The 4,977-nt window shown below is 40.1% G+C and overlaps 1 protein-coding gene across 3 annotated transcripts in view; it reads left to right on the plus strand.

Annotated features, from left to right (window-relative positions):
• B3GALNT1 (beta-1,3-N-acetylgalactosaminyltransferase 1 (globoside blood group)) overlaps positions 1 to 4,977 on the plus strand; it is a 17,797-nt gene that overhangs the window by 6,232 nt on the left and 6,588 nt on the right. For all 3 annotated transcript variants that reach the window (XM_008067540.2, XM_008067539.2, XM_021717331.1), the window contains one exon: positions 1,958 to 2,019. The gene's annotated coding sequence lies outside the window, so the exon portion shown is untranslated. The remainder of the gene's footprint in view (positions 1 to 1,957; positions 2,020 to 4,977) is intronic.

Below are 4,977 nucleotides of genomic sequence, written 5' to 3' on the forward strand. Positions count from 1 at the left end.
TCTCCCCCTCCTCCCCTCTCCCTCCTCCTTTTCTCTTCTTCTCCACCTCCTCCTCTCTCCCTCCTCCTCCTCTCTCCCTGTCAAGGTCCTGCTCTGGCATACAGGCTGGAGTGCAGTAGCATAAGCATAGCTCACAACAGCCTCAACCTCCTGGGCTCAGATGATTCTTCTGCCTCAACCTCCTGAGTAGCTGAGATTATAGGCATGCCACCATACCCAGCTAATTTTCTTGATTTTTGTGTAGAGATGAGGTCTCTCTGTGTCTCCTAGACTGGTCTCCAATTCCTGGGCTCAAGTGAGCCTCCTGCCTCGGCCTCTCAAAGTGCTGGGATTACAGGTGTGAGCCACCATGCCCGGCCTATAATTTCTTTATTGCCAATGATGTGTGGCATTATGATTTAAGAAGTCAGTAAGAAAATAATAGTCTACTTTCCTGCTGGGCCTTTTCCTGTTTTTCCAACTTTCCTGTTGTAGGTTTCTCTTTGTGTCTCTCCCTGGGGCTTAGAACAGTGCCAGGGTTCTTGGAGCCTACTACTCAGCTGCCCTGTCTCCCACATTAGGGTGTGAGCCAGTCCCAGGTCTCAGGCACACATGTGCCATAACATAGGCCACTTAAGGTGAGCCCTATGTGTTTAAATGTCTGTCATTTTAAAAAATTATTGTTTTTATTGGCATGCCTATAATCTCAGCTACTCAGGTATGTATTTATAGGGTACCTGTGATACATTATTTATGCATATAATGTGTAGTGATCATATTTACCACCTCGGACATTTATCATTTCTTTTTTTTTTTTTTGAGTTGGAGTCTCACTCTGTTGCCCAGGCTGGAGGGCAGTAGCACACTCATGACCACCCCAGTGTTGAACTGTTGGGCTCCAGTGATCCTTCCGCCTCAAGCCTTCCAAGTAGCCATAACTACAGGCGTGCGCTGCCATGCCTGGCTAATTTTTTTGATTTATTGTAGAGACGAGATCTTGCCAAGTTGTCCGGGCTGGTCTCAAACCTGTGGGCTCAGGCAATCCACTCACCTCGTCTTCCCCAAGTGCTGGGATTACAAACTGAGCCACCGAGCCCGGCCCATTTTTTTTTTTTTTTTTAAGAGAAAAGGTCTCACTCCAGCACCCAGGCTGGAGTACAGAGGTGCAATCATAGTTCACCATAGCCTCAAAATCCCATACTCAAGCGATCCTCTCTTGAACCTCCCAAGTAGCTGGGACTACAGACATGAGCCACCATACCTGGCTAATTTTTTCTTTCTTTTTTTTTTTGTGGAGACAGGGTCTGACTTTGTTGCCCAGGCTGGTCTCGAATTCCTGGGCTCAAGCAGTCTTCTTGCCTTGGCTTCCTAAAGTACTGGAATTACAGGTGTGAGTCACCACGCCTGGTCTCTGTTGTTATGATTTGATGCTATGTTTTTATGGTGTTAGAGCTTCATGACTGTTAAATTGTCTTATCAGATGATTCCTTTCATTAATAACAAAATTTCCTTTGTCCCTTATAACTGCTGTTTATTTAAATGTGTGATGTTAATAATTAACTGTAGCAGTGTTCTTTTTGTTTGTTTGGGTTGTTTTTGTTTTTTTTTTTTGTTTTTGTTTTTAAGTCGGAGTCTTACTTTGTCACCCAGGCTGGAGTGCAGTGGCATGCTCAGCCACCCCAGCGTCGACCTGGTGGGCTCAGGCAATCCTTCTGCCTCAGCCTTCCAAGTAGCTGGACCTATAGGCACATGCTACCATGCCTGGCTTATTTTTTTATTTATTGTAGAGACAAGGTCTCACCAAGTAGACTGTTTTGAACCCCTGAGCTCAGGCAATCCTCTTGCCTTGGCTTCCCCCAGTGCTGGGATCACAGGCTTGAGCCACTGCACCCAGCCCAGCAGCCTTCTTTTGATTGGCATTTTCCTGATATATTTTTCTCTTTCCAAATTTTAAAATATTTCTCTTGTTTCATTTCAGGAGTGTGTTTATAAGCAGTATATGGCAGAATTGTAAGCCAATCTGAGAGCCTCTTTTAGTAGGTAAGTTTACATTTATATTCATCCTAATATTTTTCTTTTAAAATTGTGGGGTACAAGAGAGGATTAGGTACATAAGTGGTCTATGTACAGGTGAAGCTTGGGTCTTCCTCTGATCCTCACTTCCTGTTCACTTTAATGACACATTTGGATTTATTTCTGCTGTCATCTCGTCTTCTATTTGTCAGGTATTTTCTCCGCTTTTCCCCTGTTTTGCTACCTTATATTGAATAGACAGCTTGCTTTGTTTCTTTTATTTCTCAGACAATCCATTTGTAAGATACATGTTTCGTGTTTGTTTTTTTCAATGACCACGCTAAAAGTTCATATACATTCTTAAATGAATTTGTTAGTAAAATGATAATGTTTATTAGTATCTCCTTGTTCTTCAACATATGGCAAGGTGAGCATATTTTTCCTTTTTGTAGCCATCGTGTCATTTTTACCTAGTATTTTAGTTTCACTTTTATTTTTCTTTTTTATGAGATAGGGTCTGGCTCTGTTGCCCCTGCAGCCTTCAACTCCTGGGCTCAAGTGATCCTCCTGCCTCAGCCTCCCTGATTATGGGACTATAGGCACATACCACCATACCTAGCTAATTTTTTTAACTTTTTTTTTTTTTTTGAGTTGGAATTTTACTCTGTCTGGAGTGCAGTGGCACACTCGTAGCCACTGCAGCCTTGCTCGACCTGTTGGGCTCAGGCGATCCTTCTGCCTCAGCCTTCCAAGTAGCTGGAACTACAGGTGCACTCATCCATGCCTGGCTAATTTTTTGATTTATTGTAGAGACGAAGTCTTGCCAAGTTGCCTGGGCTGGTCTCAAGCCCCTGGGCTTAGGCAATACTTTCACCTCAGTCTCCCAAAGTGCTGGGATTACAGGCTTGAGCCACCATGTCCAGCCCTACCTAGCTAATTGTTTAAAAAATTTCTGTAGGATGGGGTCTTGCTATTTCCCCAGGCTAGTCTTGAACTCCTGGCCTCAGGCAGTCCTTCTGTCTGGGTCTTCCAAAGTGCTGGGATTTATAGGTATGAGCTACCATATTCTGCCTAGTTTCACTTTTTTTAATCACATAAAGAAAAATTGTTTTTGTTCTTGCTCAAAGTTTTTACTATGTGTAATTCTTAGTTTTTGTTATCTTTCAATAATCTTGTTTATCTTTGTTTGTTGCATTTCTATTCCTTTCCCCTGAGTTCATTTTCCTTCATATTATAATACATCCTTTGGGACTTCTTTCAGCAGGGGCTTGTAGACTTTACAGGTCATAGAGTGTTTGAAAGTATCTTTATTTAACTTTCATTTCACTTGAATTCTCTAAAATTCACCTATAAAAAGGTACAATAAAACCCCTCACCTACTACACAAGGTTATTGGGGATAGGTGAAATTTGTTATAAACACTTTAGAGATTGTTGGACCTGTGTGTGTGTTTATACATATGATATTATTAGTGGCTAATGTCAGTCCATTTAATTATATTAGCATTGGTGTATTTTTAATGGATTTTTCAAATCATTCCTTACTGTGTTGAGATAATATTTGCTGAAATAATAGAAAATAATAATGAGTAGAAGTGCTGTGAATTGTACATACTCATGCTTTGGAGGAAAAGCTGGAATAATATGAAACCAAGGACCTTCTCCTTCTTGGATTCCGTTCCATTTGGTGGAACGTTGAGTCATGTAAGCATAACATCCAGGGTTTTTTTGACTTTTTAAAATTTACAAAGGCAGTGTAGGAACAGTGTGGAAAATCCAAATAATACAGAAAGAAAAAGAAAGAGAGAAATCTTCCAGAGATCCCACAGAATGTAAACAGACCACTGACATGCTGGAACACATCCTTCCAGACATCTCACTGCTTGTGAGATACTTTTCATTTCAAAAGGAATCATATCACATAGGCAGTTTTGCAACTCAGTTTTTCACTTAGTAATATATCATGAAATATAGATAGGTATCCTTGCAAATAATGAATAAAGGTTTGCTATTGTAAGGATGTGTCATGCTTTTGTTTAAATAATTCCCTATTGATAGACATTTAAGTCAAATTTTTCCATATTATAAATAACACACAGCTCCTGGATTATTATTTTTAGGATAAATTGGTGGCAGTGGTATTGCTTGGCCAAAGAGAATTATGGATTTAAAATGTTGACAGATGTTTTTAAATTTCTTTCCAGAAAGTGCATGAGAATGCCAATGAGACTTCCTTTTCCTTCACACTCCTGCGTAGTGCCACTTAAAAAAAAAAATTTGCCAGCTTGAGACTCTTGTTAGAGTATCTGTGTTTAATTGTCAGTTTTAACATCTTTTCTTATTCGTGATCATTTGTATTCTTGTTTTGAGAATTTCATTTTTTGGCCATTTACTCTCTTTTAATGTTCATCTTTTTCTTAATCTATAAGAACTTTTTATTGGGCCTCTAAATTCTTTTTCATAAGTATCCCCAGTAGTTTTTCCCCTGGTTTGTTTTCTTATCTTTCAACTTTGTTTATGTTTGTTTGTGTGTGGATATACTTTCCAACCTTGTTCAAGAATTTTTTTGAATGTTTGTATTTGATCAGATTGTCCCTTTCTGGGTTGTTTCCTTTTTCTTTTCTTTCTTTCTTTCTTTTTTCTTTTTTGAAAAGTCTTCAAGATTGTTAAAACTTTATCTATGTTGCTTTTTAATGTTGTTACAGGCTCATTTTTCTTTCCTCTTTGGAACTTGCTTTCTTGGAGAGTATTTTTTGGTAGAAGGAATGATCAATGCCACCTAGTTCTCTGTCCTACCCAGTGAGGAAAACCAAGACACAGGCAGCCTTAATCATGGCAGGAAGTGAGATGTATCTCCATGGTTTTCAGTTCATTAAAAACCCAGCTCTCAGCCGGGCTCGGTGGCTCAGCCTGTAATCCCGCGCCTTTGGGAGGCTGACGTGAGTGAATTGCCTGAGCCCGCAGGTTCGAGACCCGCCTGGGCAGC

The sequence above is a fragment of the Carlito syrichta genome, unplaced genomic scaffold (assembly GCF_000164805.1).
Source record: "Carlito syrichta isolate Samal-C Ts95f unplaced genomic scaffold, Tarsius_syrichta-2.0.1 Scaffold309701, whole genome shotgun sequence".
Lineage (NCBI taxonomy): Eukaryota > Metazoa > Chordata > Mammalia > Primates > Tarsiidae > Carlito > Carlito syrichta.